Below are 19176 nucleotides of genomic sequence, written 5' to 3' on the forward strand. Positions count from 1 at the left end.
AATATAGGAAAAATTAAAAATTTGTTGAAAAAAGCAGCCTTTTGAGTCAACGTTTTCACCTGTAACTTCTTCGAATTATGACATCTCTTTGAAAGCAATGTACCGTTACATCCGGTAGACCTTCCTGGTTGTGGGGACATATAGGACTTGTAGGTTCACCAAGAGCCCAACGAACCCAGAGTAGAAAAATGAGCAGCATTTTGTAATGTTTTTTTTTTTTGGTCCGGGTATATAGCAATTATTGTGGGAAAATGTATACATGGAAAAATCGGTATGAAAGTCACCTATGTATTTCTGAAATGGGAACAAATTACAGAGTTTAGAAACAGTGCATATTTGCACATTTTCGAAATTGGGAATACTCATATTTGCATGACAATTATTGGTCATTTTTCAAAATGACTTTTTTTTTTACACAATGTCTTTCATTTGGAAGGGAGAAATGCATCAAAAATCAATAGGTAATAACAGTTGCTTTACAAATTTGAACTACCCTAAGTCTCCCGATAAAAATGGTACCTCACTTGTGTGGGTAGGCATAGTGCCCACGACAGGAAGTGGCTCAAAACCTAAGGTGAACACACCACATTTTCACACTGAAAATTTACACTTTTTTTGCGAAGAGTCTAGCTGTAGTTTTTGAACCCTAGCCCTGCCGGCACCTAGGGAAACCTAGCAAACCTATACATTTTTGAAAACTAGACACCCAGGGGAATCCAGGATGGGGTGACTTGACTGCCTCCCACCATGGTCTGTTACCAAGAATCCCTTGCAAACGTAAAAAATTGACAAAAAAAACACATTTTCCCCACATTTCTGTGATGGAAAGTTCTGGAATCTGCGTGGATCTACAAATTTCCACCCACCCCGCGTTCCCCAAAGTCCTACGAGAAAAATGGTACCTCACTTGTGCGGGTCGGCCTAGTGCCTGCGACAGGAAACGGCGCAAAACGCAACGTGGTTTTGCAGTGAAAAATGACCCTTTTTTTGGCAAAGTGACTAGCTGTAGATTTTGAACCCTAGCCCTGCAAGCACCTAGGGAAAACTAGCAAACCTATACATTTTTGAAAACTAGACACCCAGGGGAATCCAGGATGGGGTGACTTGACTGCCTCCCACCATGGTCTGTTACCCAGAATCCCTTGCAAACATAAAAAATTGACAAAAAAAACACATTTTCCCCACATTTCTGTGATGGAAAGTTCTGGAATCTGCGTGGATCCACAAATTTCCACCCACCCCGCGTTCCCCAAAGTCCTACGAGAAAAATGGTACCTCACTTGTGCGGGTCGGCCTAGTGCCCACGACAGGAAACGGCGCAAAACGCAACGTGGTTTTGCAGTGAAAAATGACCCTTTTTTTGGCAAAGTGACTAGCTGTAGATTTTGTACCCTAGCCCTGCCGGCACCTAGGGAAACCTAGCAAACCTATACATTTTTGAAAACTAGACACCCAGGGGAATCCAGGATGGGGTGGCTTGACAGCCTCCCACCATGGTCTGTTACCCAGAATCCCTTGCAAACGTAAAAAATTGACAAAAAAAACACATTTTCCCCACATTTCTGTGATGGAAAGTTCTGGAATCTGCGTGGATCCACAAATTTCCACCCACCCCGCGTTCCCCAAAGTCCTACGAGAACAATGGTACCTCACTTGTGCGGGTCGGCCTAGTGCCCGCGACAGGAAACGGCGCAAAACGCAACGTGGTTTTGAAGTGAAAAATGACCCTTTTTTTGGTAAAGTGACTAGCTGTAGATTTTGAACCCTAGCCCTGCCGTCACCAAGGGAAACCTAGCAAACCTATACATTTTTGAAAACTAGACACCCAGGGGAATCCAGGATGGGGTGACTTGACTGCCTCCCACCATGGTCTGTTACCCAGAATCCCTTGCAAACGTAAAAAATTGACAAAAAAACCACATTTTCCCCACATTTCTGTGATGGAAAGTTCTGGAATCTGCGTGGATCCACAAATTTCCACCCACCCCGCGTTCCCCAAAGTCCTACGAGAAAAATGGTACCTCACTTGTGCGGGTCGGCATAGTGCCCGCGACAGGAAACGGCGCAAAACGCAACGTGGTTTTGCAGCGAAAAATGACCCTTTTTTTGGCAAAGTGACTAGCTGTAGATTTTGAACCCTAGCCCTGCCGGCACCTAGGGAAACTTTGCAAACCTATACATTTTTGAAAACTAGACACCCAGGGGAATCCAGGATGGGGTGACTTGATTGCCTCCCACCATGGTCTGTTACCCAGAATCCCTTGCAAACATAAAAAATTGACAAAAAAAACACATTTTCCCCACATTTCTGTGATGGAAAGTTCTGGAATCTGCGTGGATCCACAAATTTCCACCCACCCCGCGTTCCCCAAAGTCCTACGAGAAAAATGGTACCTCACTTGTGCGGGTCGGCCTAGTGCCCGCGACAGGAAACGGCGCAAAACGCAACGTGGTTTTGCAGTGAAAATTGACCCTTTTTTTGGCAAAGTGACTAGCTGTAGATTTTGTACCCTAGCCCTGCCGGCACTTAGGGAAACCTAGCAAACCTATACATTTTTCAAAACTAGACACCCAGGGGAATCCAGGATGGGGTGACTTGACTGCCTCCCACCATGGTCTGTTACCCAGAATCCCTTGCAAACGTAAAAAATTGACAAAAAAAACACATTTTCCCCACATTTCTGTGATGGAAAGTTCTGGAATCTGCGTGGATCCACAAATTTCCACCCACCCCGCGTTCCCCAAAGTCCTACGAGAAAAATGGTACCTCACTTGTGCGGGTCGGCCTAGTACCCGCGACAGGAAACGGCGCAAAATGCAACGTGGTTTTGCAGTGAAAAATGACCCTTTTTTTGGCAAAGTGACTAGCTGTAGATTTTGTACCCTAGCCCTGCCGGCACCTAGGGAAACCTAGCAAACCTATACATTTTTGAAAACTAGACACCCGGGGGAATCCAGGATGGGATTACTTGACTGCCTCCCACCATGGTCTGTTACCCAGAATCCCTTGCAAACGTAAAAAATTGACAAAAAAAACACATTTTCCCCACATTTCTGTGATGGAAAGTTCTGGAATCTGCGTGGATCCACAAATTTCCACCCACCCCGCGTTCCCCAAAGTCCTACGAGAAAAATGGTACCTCACTTGTGCGGGTCGGCCTAGTGCCCGCGACAGGAAACGGCGCAAAACACAACGTGGTTTTGCAGCGAAAAATGACCCTTTTTTTGGCAAAGTGACTAGCTGTAGATTTTGAACCCTAGCCCTGCCGGCACCTAGGGAAACCTAGCAAACCTATACATTTTTGAAAACTAGACACCCAGGGGAATCCAGGATGGGGTGACTTGACTGCCTCCCACCATGGTCTGTTACCCAGAATCCCTTGCAAACGTAAAAAATTGACAAAAAAAACACATTTTCCCCATATTTCTGTGGTGGAAAGTTCTGGAATCTGCGTGGATCCACAAACTTCCACCCACCCCGCGTTCCCCAAAGTCCTACGAGAAAAATGGCACCTCACTTGTGCGGGTCGGCCTAGTGCCCGCGACAGGAAACGGCGCAAAACGCAACGTGGTTTTGCAGTGAAAATTGACCCTTTTTTTGGCAAAGTGACTAGCTGTAGATTTTGTACCCTAGCCCTGCCGGCACCTATGGAAACCTAGCAAACCTAAACATTTTTCAAAACTAGACACCCAGGGGAATCCAGGATGGGGTGACTTGACTGCCTCCCACCATGGTCTGTTACCCAGAATCCCTTGCAAACGTAAAAAATTGACAAAAAAAACACATTTTCCCCACATTTCTGTGATGGAAAGTTCTGGAATCTGCGTGGATCCACAAATTTCCACCCACCCCGCGTTCCCCAAAGTCCTACGAGAAAAATGGTACCTCACTTGTGCGGGTCGGCCTAGTGCCTGCGACAGGAAACGGCGCAAAACGCAACGTGGTTTTGCAGTGAAAAATGACCCTTTTTTTGGCAAAGTGACTAGCTGTAGATTTTGTACCCTAGCCCTGCCGGCACCTAGGGAAACCTAGCAAACCTATACATTTTTGAAAACTAGACACCCAGGGGAATCCAGGATGGGGTGACTTGACTGCCTCCCACCATGGTCTGTTACCCAGAATCCCTTGCAAACGTAAAAAATTGACAAAAAAACACATTTTCCCCACATTTCTGTGATGGAAAGTTCTGGAATCTGCGTGGATCCACAAATTTCCACCCACCCCGCGTTCCCCAAAGTCCTACGAGAAAAATGGTACCTCACTTGTGCGGGTCGGCCTAGTGCCCGCGACAGGAAACGGCGCAAAACGCAACATGGTTTTGCAGTGAAAAATGACCCTTTTTTTGGCAAAGTGACTAGCTGTAGATTTTGTACCCTAGCCCTGCCGGCACCTAGGGAAACCTAGCAAACCTATACATTTTTGAAAACTAGACACCCAGGGGAATCCAGGATGGGGTGACTTGACTGCCTCCCACTATGGTCTGTTACCCAGAATCCCTTGCAAACGTAAAAAATTGACAAAAAAAACACATTTTCCCCACATTTCTGTGATGGAAAGTTCTGGAATCTGCGTGGATCCACAAATTTCCACCCACCCCGCGTTCCCCAAAGTCCTACGAGAAAAATGGTACCTCACTTGTGCGGGTCAGCCTAGTGCCCGCGACAGGAAACGGCGCAAAACGCAACGTGGTTTTGCAGCGAAAAATGACCCTTTTTTTGGCAAAGTGACGAGCTGTAGATTTTGAACCCTAGCCCTGCCGGCACCTAGGGAAACCTAGCAAACCCACGCATTTCTGAAAACTAGACACCCGGCGGCTTCCAGGGAGGTATGGCTTGCGTGGATCCCCCAACGTTTCCTTACCCAGAATCCCCTGCAAACCTCAATGTTTGCTCAAAAAATCACTTTTTTCACACATTTTGGGGTGGGAAAGTAGTGGCATCACCGGGCTCACACAAATGTACCACCACCCAGCGTTCCCCCAGGTCTCCTGGTAAAAATGGTGCCTCACTTGTGTGGGAGGCCCAAGTACCCGCGGCAGGCAAGGACAACAAACGTAGTGAGGCGACATCAAAATGGCCTATCGCCAAACCACCTGGTTTTGCAAGGGGGGTCACTTTGGTTTTTGGCCCGGTGCGCGGCGGCCATCTAGGGAAACCTACCAAACCCAGGCATTTTTGAAATCTAGACACCCGGCGGCTTCCAGGGAGGTATGGCTTGCGTGGATCCCCCAACGTTTCCTTACCCAGAATCCCCTGCAAACCTCAATGTTTGCTCAAAAAATCACTTTTTTCACACATTTTGGGGTGGGAAAGTAGTGGCATCACCGGGCTCACACAAATTTACCACCACCCAGCGTTCCCCCAGGTCTCCCGGTAAAAATGGTGCCTCACTTGTGTGGGAGGCCCAAGTACCCGCGGCAGGCAAGGACAACAAACGTAGTGAGGCGACATCAAAATGGCCTATCGCCAAACCACCTGGTTTTGCAAGGGGGGTCACTTTGGTTTTTGGCCTGGTGCGCGGTGGCCATCTAGGGAAACCTAGCAAACCCACGCATTTCTGAAAACTAGACCCCCGGCAGCTTCCAGGGAGGTATGGCTTGCGTGGATCCCCCAACGTTTCCTTACCCAGAATCCCCTGCAAACCTCAATATTTGCTCAAAAAATCACTTTTTTCACACATTTTGGGGTGGGAAAGTAGTGGCATCACCGGGCTCACACAAATTTACCACCACCCAGCGTTCCCCCAGGTCTCCCGGTAAAAATGGTGCCTCACTTGTGTGGGAGGCCCAAGTACCCGCGGCAGGCAAGGACAACAAACGTAGTGAGGCGACATCACAATGGCCTATCGCCAAACCACCTGGTTTTGCAAGGGGGGTCACTTTGGTTTTTGGCCCGGTGCGCGGCGGCCATCTAGGGAAACCTAGCAAACCCACGCATTTCTGAAAACTAGACACCTGGCAGCTTCCAGGGAGGTATGGCTTGCGTGGATCCCCCAACGTTTCCTTACCCAGAATCCCCTGCAAACCTCATTTTTTGCTCAAAAAATCACTTTTTTCACACATTTTGGGGTGGGAAAGTAGTGGCATCACCGGGCTCACACAAATTTACCACCACCCAGCGTTCCCCCAGGTCTCCCGGTAAAAATGGTGCCTCACTTGTGTGGGAGGCCCAAGTACCCGTGGCAGGCAAGGGCCCAAAACATAGTGAGGCGACATCAAAATGGCCTATCGCCAAACCACCTGGTTTTGCAAGGGGGGTCACTTTGGTTTTTGGCCCGGTGCGCGGCGGCCATCTAGGGAAACCTAGCAAACCCAGGCATTTTTGAAAACTAGACACCCGGCGGCTTCCAGGGAGGTATGGCTTGCGTGGATCCCCCAACGTTTCCTTACCCAGAATCCCCTGCAAACCTCATTTTTTGCTCAAAAAATCACTTTTTTCACACATTTTGGGGTGGGAAAGTAGTGGCATCACCGGGCTCACACAAATTTACCACCACCCAGCGTTCCCCCAGGTCTCCCGGTAAAAATGGTGCCTCACTTGTGTGGGAGGCCCAAGTACCCGCGGCAGGCAAGGGCCCAAAACGTAGTGAGGCGACATCACAATGGCCTATCGCCAAACCACCTGGTTTTGCAAGGGGGGTCACTTTGGTTTTTGGCCCGGTGCGCGGCGGCCATCTAGGGAAACCTAGCAAACCCATGCATTTCTGAAAACTAGACACCCGGCAGCTTCCAGGGAGGTATGGCTTGCGTGGATCCCCCAACGTTTCCTTACCCAGAATCCCCTGCAAACCTCAATATTTGCTCAAAAAATCACTTTTTTCACACATTTTGGGGTGGGAAAGTAGTGGCATCACCGGGCTCACACAAATTTACCACCACCCAGCGTTCCCCTAGGTCTCCCGGTAAAAATGGTGCCTCACTTGTGTGGGAGGCCCAAGTACCCGCGGCAGGCAAGGGCCCAAAACATAGTGAGGCGACATCAAAATGGCCTATCGCCAAACCACCTGGTTTTGCAAGGGGGGTCACTTTGGTTTTTGGCCCGGTGCGCGGCGGCCATCTAGGGAAACCTAGCAAACCCAGGCATGTTTGAAAACTAGACACCCGGCAGCTTCCAGGGAGGTATGGCTTACGTGGATCCCCCAACGTTTCCTTACCCAGAATCCCCTGCAAACCTCATTTTTTGCTCAAAAAATCACTTTTTTCACACATTTTGGGGTGGGAAAGTAGTGGCATCACCGGGCTCACACAAATTTACCACCACCCAGCGTTCCCCCAGGTCTCCCAGTAAAAATGGTGCCTCACTTGTGTGGGAGGCCCAAGTACCCGCGGCAGGCAAGGGCCCAAAACGTAGTGAGGCGACATCAAAATGGCCTATCGCCAAACCACCTGGTTTTGCAAGGGGGGTCACTTTGGTTTTTGGCCCGGTGCGCGGCGGCCATCTAGGGAAACCTAGCAAACCCAGGCATTTTTGAAAACTAGACACCCGGCGGCTTCCAGGGAGGTATGGCTTACGTGGATCCCCCAACGTTTCCTTACCCAGAATCCCCTGCAAACCTCATTTTTTGCTCAAAAAATCACTTTTTTCACACATTTTGGGGTGGGAAAGTAGTGGCATCACCGGGCTCACACAAATTTACCACCACCCAGCGTTCCCCCAGGTCTCCCAGTAAAAATGGTGCCTCACTTGTGTGGGAGGCCCAAGTACCCGCGGCAGGCAAGGACAACAAACGTAGTGAGGCGACATTTGGGATAGGCAATGTTGATGTCGCCTCACTACGTTTGTTGTCCTTGCCTGCCGCGGGTACTTGGGCCTCCCACACAAGTGAGGCACCATTTTTACCGGGAGACCTGGGGGAACGCTGGGTGGTGGTAAATTTGTGTGAGCCCGGTGATGCCACTACTTTCCCACCCCAAAATGTGTGAAAAAAGTGATTTTTTGAGCAAATATTGAGGTTTGCAGGGGATTCTGGGTAAGGAAACGTTGGGGGATTCACGCAAGCCATACCTCCCTGGAAGCTGCCGGGTGTCTAGTTTTCAGAAATGCGTGGGTTTGCTAGGTTTCCCTAGATGGCCGCCGCGCACCGGGCCAAAAACCAAAGTGACCCCCCTTGCAAAACCAGGTGGTTTGGCGATAGGCCATTGTGATGTCGCCTCACTACGTTTTGGGCCCTTGCCTGCCACGGGTACTTGGGCCTCCCACACAAGTGAGGCACCATTTTTACCGGGAGACCTGGGGGAACGCTGGGTGGTGGTAAATTTGTGTGAGCCCGGTGATGCCACTACTTTCCCACCCCAAAATGTGTGAAAAAAGTGATTTTTTGAGCAAAAAATGAGGTTTGCAGGGGATTCTGGGTAAGGAAACGTTGGGGGATCCACGCAAGCCATACCTCCCTGGAAGCCGCCGGGTGTCTAGTTTTCAAAAATGCCTGGGTTTGCTAGGTTTCCCTAGATGGCCGCCGCGCACCGGGCCAAAAACCAAAGTGACCCCCCTTGCAAAACCAGGTGGTTTGGCGATAGGCCATTTTGATGTCGCCTCACTACGTTTTGGGCCCTTGCCTGCCGCGGGTACTTGGGCCTCCCACACAAGTGAGGCACCATTTTTACCGGGAGACCTGGGGGAACGCTGGGTGGTGGTAAATTTGTGTGAGCCCGGTGATGCCACTACTTTCCCACCCCAAAATGTGTGAAAAAAGTGATTTTTTGAGCAAAAAATGAGGTTTGCAGGGGATTCTGGGTAAGGAAACGTTGGGGGATCCACGCAAGCCATACCTCCCTGGAAGCTGCCGGGTGTCTAGTTTTCAGAAATGCATGGGTTTGCTAGGTTTTCCTAGATGGCCGCCGCGCACCGGGCCAAAAACCAAAGTGACCCCCCTTGCAAAACCAGGTGGTTTGGCGATAGGCCATTGTGATGTCGCCTCACTACGTTTGTTGTCCTTGCCTGCCGCGGGTACTTGGGCCTCCCACACAAGTGAGGCACCATTTTTACCGGGAGACCTGGGGGAACGCTGGGTGGTGGTAAATTTGTGTGAGCCCGGTGATGCCACTACTTTCCCACCCCAAAATGTGTGAAAAAAGTGATTTTTTGAGCAAAAAATGAGGTTTGCAGGGGATTCTGGGTAAGGAAACTTTGGGGGATCCACGCAAGCCATACCTCCCTGGAAGCCGCCGGGTGTCTAGTTTTCAAAAATGCCTGGGTTTGCTAGGTTTCCCTAGATGGCCGCCGCGCACCGGGCCAAAAACCAAAGTGACCCCCCTTGCAAAACCAGGTGGTTTGGCGATAGGCCATTTTGATGTCGCCTCACTACGTTTGTTGTCCTTGCCTGCCGCGGGTACTTGGGCCTCCCACACAAGTGAGGCACCATTTTTACCGGGAGACCTGGGGGAACGCTGGGTGGTGGTAAATTTGTGTGAGCCTGGTGATGCCACTACTTTCCCACCCCAAAATGTGTGAAAAAAGTGATTTTTTGAGCAAAAAATGAGGTTTGCAGGGGATTCTGGGTAAGGAAACTTTGGGGGATCCACGCAAGCCATACCTCCCTGGAAGCCGCCGGGTGTCTAGTTTTCAAAAATGCCTGGGTTTGCTAGGTTTCCCTAGATGGCCACCGCGCACCGGGCCAAAAACCAAAGTGACCCCCCTTGCAAAACCAGGTGGTTTGGCGATAGGCCATTTTGATGTCGCCTCACTACGTTTGTTGTCCTTGCCTGCCGCGGGTACTTGGGCCTCCCACACAAGTGAGGCACCATTTTTACCGGGAGACCTGGGGGAACGCTGGGTGGTGGTAAATTTGTGTGAGCCTGGTGATGCCACTACTTTCCCACCCCAAAATGTGTGCAAAAAGTGATTTTTTGAGCAAACATTGAGGTTTGCAGGGGATTCTGGGTAAGGAAACGTTGGGGGATCCACGCAAGCCATACCTCCCTGGAAGCTGCCGGGTACCTAGTTTTCAGAAATGCGTGGGTTTGCTAGGTTTCCCTAGATGGCCGCCGCGCACCGGGCCAATAACCAAAGTGACCCCCCTTGCAAAACCAGGTGGTTTGGCGATAGGCCATTTTGATGTCGCCACACTACGTTTTGGGCCCTTGCCTGCCGCGGGTACTTGGGCCTCCCACACAAGTGAGGCACCATTTTTACCGGGAGACCTGGGGGAACGCTGGGTGGTGGTAAATTTGTGTGAGCCCGGTGATGCCACTACTTTCCCACCCCAAAATGTGTGAAAAAAGTGATTTTTTGAGCAAAAAATGAGGTTTGCAGGGGATTCTGGGTAAGGAAACGTTGGGGGATCCACGCAAGCCATACCTCCCTGGAAGCCGCCGGGTGTCTAGTTTTCAAAAATGCCTGGGTTTGGTAGGTTTCCCTAGATGGCCGCCGCGCACCAGGCCAAAAACCAAAGTGACCCCCCTTGCAAAACCAGGTGGTTTGGCGATAGGCCATCTTGATGTCGCCTCACTACGTTTGTTGTCCTTGCCTGCCGCGGGTACTTGGGCCTCCCACACAAGTGAGGCACCATTTTTACCGGGAGACCTGGGGGAACGCTGGGTGGTGGTAAATTTGTGTGAGCCCGGTGATGCCACTACTTTCCCACCCCAAAATGTGTGAAAAAAGTGATTTTTTGAGCAAACATTGAGGTTTGCAGGGGATTCTGGGTAAGGAAACATTGGGGGATCCACTCAAGCCATACCTCCCTGGAAGCTGCCGGGTGTCTAGTTTTCAGAAATGCATGGGTTTGCTAGGTTTCCCTAGATGGCCGCCGCGCACCGGGCCAAAAACCAAAGTGACCCCCCTTGCAAAACCAGGTGGTTTGGCGATAGGCCATTTTGATGTCGCCTCACTACGTTTTGGGCCCTTGCCTGCCGCGGGTACTTGGGCCTCCCACACAAGTGAGGCACCATTTTTACCGGGAGACCTGGGGGAACGCTGGGTGGTGGTAAATTTGTGTGAGCCCGGTGATGCCACTACTTTCCCACCCCAAAATGTGTGAAAAAAGTGATTTTTTGAGCAAAAAATGAGGTTTGCAGGGGATTCTGGGTAAGGAAATGTTGGGGGATCCACGCAAGCCATACCTCCCTGGAAGCCGCCGGGTGTCTAGTTTTCAAAAATGCCTGGGTTTGGTAGGTTTTCCTAGATGGCCGCCGCGCACCAGGCCAAAAACCAAAGTGATCCCCCTTGCAAAACCAGGTGGTTTGGCGATAGGCCATCTTGATGTCGCCTCACTACGTTTGTTGTCCTTGCCTGCCGCGGGTACTTGGGCCTCCCACACAAGTGAGGCACCATTTTTACCGGGAGACCTGGGGGAACGCTGGGTGGTGGTAAATTTGTGTGAGCCCGGTGATGCCACTACTTTCCCACCCCAAAATGTGTGAAAAAAGTGTTTTTTTGGGCAAAAATTTAGGTTTGCAGGGGATTCTGGGTAAGGAAACGTTGGGGGATCCACGCAAGCCATACCTCCCTGGAAGCCGCCGGGTGTCTAGTTTTCAGAAATGCGTGGGTTTGAAAGGTTTCCCTAGATGGCCGCCGAGCCCTGGGCAAAAAACCAAAGTAACCCCCCTTGAAAAACCAGATTAACTATTGTTACTACAGCGTGAGAATTTAGGAATAATACTGCAAAGAAAATGTGGCAGACAGTTTGAGGTTTACACGACAATGGGAATAAAAAATATTTTTCAAATCACTAGAGAGACATCACCATGAACTCCCAAGGGTTTTCGACAATATCTACAGTTGGTGGGTTATTCTTACATGGAAAGTGTACCTTGGCAGAGAAACTAAAGACAAAGATTCCTGCACAACCATCTATTCCTCAAACACACACACATACTGGTTGGATTTGGCACGAGGGCGAGTCATGGTTCAGTGTATTAAATTTTATTAACAAGAGATTTCACAAAAATGAAATGCACTGTCAATAATTAAATTCACAAAAAACCAAACCAATGACTCGCAGCTCGTGAGCTGTAAAGCCACGTCAAGGCACCAACCACTTTACAGGCCATTCACACACCTTTCATACGTGATACAAACAAGACCATTCGCACCACCAGGTACAAAAGCAACACAGTACAAAAATCCCCAAAAAGGGACAAGGTACACCCTGCTTCAGAAAGACAAATATTACTGCACAGCCATCTAACCCGCAAGCACACACACATACTGGTTGGATTTGGCACGAGGGTGAGTGATGGTTCAGTAGATAAAATTGTATTAGCAAGTGATTTCACAAAACATGAAATGCACTGGTAATAATTGAAAGGGCAAGAAACTGAACCATTGACTCACAGCTCGTGAGCTGTAAAGCCACGACAAGGCACCAACCTCTTTACAGGCCATTCATACACCTTTCATACGTGTGAGACATACAAAACCATTCACACCGCCAGCCGCGGGCCCATCACATAACAAAACTCACACCAGCACACAGCGCCATTCAAGGGCCCATCACTTTCACACGCCCACAATCCAGACACAGCAACTACACAGGCTGAAGGATTGCGTGGAGTGGCACTCAGCTAGCAGTGTGTGTAGTGACCAGCAGAAAGTCACTACTCACACACAGCCAGCCAAGCACCAGTCGACACACACCGCTAGCCAAACGCCAGTCCACGCACACCGCTAGCCAAGCGCCAGTCCAGGCACACCACCATCCAATCGTCAGTCCAGGCACACCGGCAGCCAATCGCCAATCCACCTACACCGCCAGCCAAGCTCCAGTCCACGGACACCACCAGCCAAGCACCAGTCAGCGCACACCACCAGTCCACGCACACCGCCAGCCAAGTACCAGTCCACGCACACCGCCAGCCAAGCACCATTCCACGCACACCGCCAGCCAAGCTCCAGTCCACGCACACCACCAGACAAGCTCCAGTCCACGGACACCACCAGCCAAGCTCCAGTCCACGGACACCACCAGCCAAACACCAATCCGCACACACCACCAGTCCACACACACCGCCAGCCAAGTACCAGTCCACGCACACCGCCAGCCAAGCACCATTCCACGCACACCGCCAGCCAAGCACCATTCCACGCAGACCGCCAGCAAAGCACCATTCCACGCACACCACCAGCCACGCACCAGTCCACGCACACCGCCAGTCCATGCACACCGCCAGTCCACGCACACTGTCAGCCAAGCACCATTCCACGCACACCACCAACCAAGTGCCAGTCCACACACACCAACAGCCAAGTGCAAGCCTACACACACTGCCATCACATTTTGGATTTTTAAAAAAAAAAAAAAAAAAAAAAAATTGCAAATAGATACAAATCTTCTAACAGAAAATCAGCAACTAAATACATTGCACTAACACCAACCTTGAAACAGAATCATATTTTCCAAAGAATACAGACCAGCCAGTTCACTTTACCACTCATGAATGTTCCCAAAAGTTTTTTCGCGTGTGGTACGCTCTGAAACAAGCAGGGAGACACAGTGCAGGATGAGAGGGACAATCGGGGCAGTACATACGACTCTCCTTCCGCAAACCTCTTCGCCAACAGACTCTACATCTCCTACTGGGAAAATCTTTTGCGGGTGTGGGAGGAATGTGATCTGGAAAGTGGCGTTCTTTCAATCTAGCAACATCCTCCACCAGTCCAACTCTAGGAACACTTGCCTGTTCCACTACAACAAGGCTGCCTATTACAGACTCCTGAAACTTAGCAAAAGTCATCTTTGACTCAGGGCAAGAATCCTGGAACACAACAAAAGCATTAAACATTGCCAAGTGGAAAAGATGGATAGCCAACTTCTTGTACCAAATGTAAGCCTTACGAAGAGCAGCGTAAGGTTCCAACCTCTGATCTACTCTGTCAACACCACCCATGTGCCTATTATAGTCTAAAACGCACACAGGTTTGCGCACTTCAGCGACCTGACCCCAAACAGTCACAGGTGCAGTGCTTTCATCATGGATGGAAGTCAGCATGTAGACATCTCTCCTGTCTGTAAACTTCACAGCAAGAAGCTCCTGGCAACGCAACGCACTGCACTGTCCCCGCACAAGCTTTTGACAAACAAGTTCTTTTGGAAAACCTTTACGGTTACAGCGGATTGTGCCACAAGCAAAAGTGTCCACTTTGGCCAATTCCCTGAACAACCGCACACCAGTGTAGAAGTTATCTACATATAAATGGTGGCCTTTGTTAAAAAATCCTCTACCAAGTTCCCAAACAATTTTCTCAGTCACTCCAAAAGTGGACGGACAACCAGGGAGGTTAAACCTAGATTCCTTACCGGTGTACACCCTGAAATTAGAGACATATCCAGTCCTACTGTCACACAGCATATACAGCTTTATTCCATAGCGTGCCCTCTTACTAGGAATGTATTGCCTAAAAACCAAGCGGCCCTTGAACAACACCAAAGACTCATCCACTGCAATTTCTCTACCAGGGGCATAAATCTCAGAAAATCGATCAACAAAGTGATCAAGGACAGGCCTAATCTTAAAAAGACGGTCACAATCAGGGTGATCTCGTGGCAACGCTAAACCGTTATCAACAAAGTGCATCATCCGAAGCAGAAGCAAATACCTGTCACGACTCATGACTGCCGGAAAAATAGACGTTGCCATCAAGGGACTGCTAGACCAATATGAAGCCAATGATGGCTTCCTTAGCAAGCCCATCAAAAAAGTTAAACCCAAGAACTTCTTCATCTCTTCAACATTTGTGGGAGTCCACCGGGTAGCTCTAGAGTGTGGCTTAAGACTGGCACTGTTGTCCCTCAAAAACTGTTCGGCATACAGATTAGTCTGCTCAACAATCTCTGCCAAAAACAGATCGTCCATAAACAACTGAAAAAAATTTACAGGCAAAAAGTTCTCAGTATTCACTCTAGACCCTGGAACACCAGTAAACTCTGGAAATTCCGGCTGCACCATGCCAGGGGCAACCCAGAGGTCATCACTTTCAACGGGAAGACTTGCAGCCCCAGCCTGCAGCCCAGATGTCTCTTGCCGCACTACACCAACGGGAAGGCTTGCAGCCCCAGCCTGCAGCCCAGATGCCTCTTGCCGCACTACACCAACGGGAAGCCTTGCAGCCCCAGCCTGCAGCCCAGATGTCTCTTGCCGCACTACACCAACGGGAAGCCTTGCAGCCGCAGGCTGCAGCCCAGATGCCTCTTGCCGCACTATCGGCACATCAGTCTCCTCCTCTAACACAGGCACTTCATCCGCACTAAGAGTATCTTCATCATCCGATGACCCCATACGGAGAGAAAACTCACTGCCAAAATCGTACCCTGCCTCCTCTCCCTCAGAAGCAGAGTCAGTCTCTGACCCAATATCAGAGGAAGACTCAAACAGCAAACCAACAACCTGCTGAGCAGTCATCCTGCGGCTAGCCATTATACTTACTAAGATAGAAGACTGCACAAACAAGTCAACAACAACCAACAATGTGCAAACCAAGTAAGTAAAGAAATGTGTACCTTTTATCTAGGGGTGGGCGGAATTTGCGGAATTGCGTTACGCAAATCTCCGCGAAACGGTAAAAAATCTCCGCGAACACGCAGAAATTCCGCGAACACGCGGAATTGCTTGTTCGCGATGCTTTTTTCCTGTTCGCAATCGCTGTTTGCGTGCTCGAGGAGAAATATCTCGCGAACATGCATTTTGAGAACGCGAACAAGCAAAAATTTCGCGAAATCGCGGAAAGCAGACTTTTGAGCAATTTCGCGCTCTCCGCGGAACGCGAAATTACGCAAATTCCGCAAATTCCGCGAGCGGAACGGAATTTGCCGCCCAGGCCTACTTTTATCACAAAGATCAATGTACTCAAAAACTATACAATCCAATTACAAGAGACAGCTGCACTCACCAGAAACAAACTCTGCAGTGACACAGCAAAGACCAACGATATCAAACTAGAAAGAAGAAAAAAAAACAAATTACTCACAAGACAACAAAATACACATCGAGCACCAATGCAAAAAGTTTTTGACACTCAAAAACCCAACATACTGCTATTATTACACCATTTGCAAAAAAAAAACAGGCAGAGAAATCAAACACATTTGCATTGTACAAAAAAACAGTCTCTTACCAAACTACACAAACAGCAGAACCACCAGTACCAAAACGTCAACGTGAAAAGAAGAAAAGCCTTCACCTAGAACAAAAAAGTAAACAAAAAAAAACATTACAATTGGAAATCACAAAAAATATAACAATAAACATTATAACATGCCATGTCACTACCCAAATGGTCAATCGGGTTGTGTGCCAGGTGGGGCAGAAAACACCAGGAAAAAAAAGGCTACTCAGTCCCGGGGCGGGTGAGCCAAATACATATAACAAATTGCACCCTGGAAGCGAGGGGTCACTTCTATTTCTAATTGAACTAATTCCCTGGTGTCTAGTGGGCTTTTCTGCCCCCAATGGGAGCAGAAACGGCAAAAAAATAAAACCGATCTGCCCCCAGAGGGGACAGAAAAGTCTTCAAAAAATTTAGGGGCCCAAGGAAGCGACCCTTGCCCAAGGGGTCGCTTCCTACAATAATATTTATATCCCTGGTGTCTAGTGGGCTTTTCTGCCCCCCCCTGGGGGCAGAAACGGGCAGAAAGACGACCGATCTGCCCCCAGGGGGGGCAGAAAAGTCTTCTAATTATTTTGCCACCCTAGGAAGTGACCCTTGCCCAAGGGGTCACTTCCTACATAACATAAAAGACTTCCCTGGTGTCTAGTGGGCTTTTCTGCCCCCCCTGGGGGCATAAACGGGCAGAAAGAAGACCGATATGCCCCCGGGGGGGCAGAAAAGTCTTCGAATTATTTTGCCCCCCAAGGAAGCGACCCTTGCCCAAGGGGTCGCTTCCTACATAACGAAATAGACATCCCTGGTGTCTAGTGGGCTTTTCTGCCCCCCCTGGGGGCAGAAACGGGCAGAAAGAAGACCGATCTGCCCCCAGGGGGGGCAGAAAAGTCTTCGAATTATTGGGCCCCCCAAGGAAGCGATCCTTGCCTAAGGGGTCGCTTCCTACATAGCATAAACGACATCCCTGGTGTCTAGTGGGCTGGCAGAAACGCGCAGAAAGCGGACCGATCTGCCCCCAGGGGGGGCAGAAAAGACTTCGAAAATTTTGGCCCCCAGGAAGCGACCCTTGCCTAAGGGGTCGCTTCCCAAATTCAAATAAACAAATCCCTGGTGTCTAGTGGGCTTTTCTGCCCCCCCCTGGGGGCAGAAACGCGCAGAAAGCGAACCGATCTGCCCCCAGGGGGGGCAGAAAAGACTTCGAAAAATTTTGCCCCCCAGGAAGCGACCCTTGCCTAAGGGGTCGCTTCCCAAATTCAAATAAACAAATCCCTGGTGTCTAGTGGGGCATCCCTACTCCACGATCGCGACGCTGTGCGCGATCGTGGAGCAGGAATGCCCAGTATTGAGACATCGGGGGAGAGGAAATACTCTTTCCTCTCCCCCGATGCCTCAATACAAAAGAAATCACCCCTGCGGCCCCCACCGGACAAGGGAACCTACCTCTTGGTTAAAAAGTTCAACTTCATCTCTTAGAGCAGTACAGTTCAAGGAAAAAACTTTCTTAATTGCTGCAACATCACCCTTAACTATATCCCTCGGTTTATCAAACAGATTCAGGCGGCCAAGCTTCAAAAATTGGGACTTCAAATATTTAAGCCAAGGTACACACATGGCATGATCAAGTGATATAAGATCTTCCACTATCAAATGTGTTAAAGGAATTTCATCACTTAACCATAGTTTTACCCAGCATAGCAGTGTTTTTAAACCAACAATGTCGGATAAATACAGGCAACCAAGTTCTTCATGTACAATTAAATTCGAGGTGCTACCTGGGACATATAAAAGACGCTTTAAGAAATTATTTTCAACTATTTGTAGTTGTTCGCCATTTATGTAGCCCCATATCTCGCTACCATATACTACAGTGGCTATGGATTTAGAGTTATATAATTTCATCATAGCCACATTTGGCTTATTCCCCAATTTAGAGGCAATATTGAAGATGGAGGCATTGACTCTGGTCATTTCCCCCTTTTTCTTGGCCAAATGTGGGGCCCAACTGAGTTTCGTATCAAATAAGACACCAAGATATGAGAATGTCTGGGTGATGGGGATCAAAACATCATTCAATTTAAAATTGAACTTCTTTTTTGGTTGGCGGCCAACATGCATTTATAAGATTTTGAACTGTTGACCATAAGGTCCCTATCAGACATAAAATTATTAAAAGCATTCAAAAGTGCCTGAAGACCTAATTCTGTTCGGGAAATTAAAACCGCATCGTCGGCATATAAAAGTAAAGGAATACCCCTCGCACCAGCTCTAGGACAGTCTGATTTTACCTCTTGTAGAACAGCCTCTAGATCATTTATATAAAAATTAAAAAGAAAAGGGGCCAGGATACACCCCTGACGTACTCCTTTATTAATACTAAAACTTCCTGTAGTTTCCCCGGTCGATGAAAACCTCACATTAGCTCTTATGTCATTATGCAGATCCGCTAGGAACTCCACAATCCCCTTATCAATACCTTTATCCATCATGGTCTGCCACAGCCTCCCTCTGTTGACACAGTCGAAGGCTGAAGACAGATCCATGAAGGCAAGGTGAATTGTTCCTTTATGCACAACAGTATATTTATTCAGTATAAGAAACAGGTTAAGACATTGAGTTATAGTAGAACGCCCCTCACAAAATCCATATTGAGAGGTCGACAAGATGTTATTTTCATTCGTCCAGCTTGTGAGGCGTTGGAGTATAACTCTCCCCATGATCTTCACCATCGAGTCAATTAGGGATATTGGTCGATAGCAAAGAGCACTTCCCCTGTCTCCCTTCTTAAAGACAGGAACTATTGTTGAGAGACCCCATGTCCCCGGACAACCCAATATGGCCGCAGCATTAAAAACAGCAGCCAGAATGGGAGCCCAGAAATCTGGATCAGATTTATAAAGATCCGGCGGTATTCCGTCAGGGCCTGGCGCTTTGTTGGCAGTAAGACCCATTATAGCGACCGAGACCTCATTTTTATCAAAAATAATAGCAGTACTGTCCCTATCAAAGGGGACAGTGACCATGGTTCCATCGGCCTCTGAATAATACAGACTTTTGAAATGACTTTCCCATTCCTCTTTGGTTATACAACAAACCAGTCCATCTCCCGGGTCCTCAGTCAGAAAAGGTTTCTTTACCAGG

The sequence above is a fragment of the Triturus cristatus genome, chromosome 3_2, assembly GCF_964204655.1.
Source record: "Triturus cristatus chromosome 3_2, aTriCri1.1, whole genome shotgun sequence".
Lineage (NCBI taxonomy): Eukaryota > Metazoa > Chordata > Amphibia > Caudata > Salamandridae > Triturus > Triturus cristatus.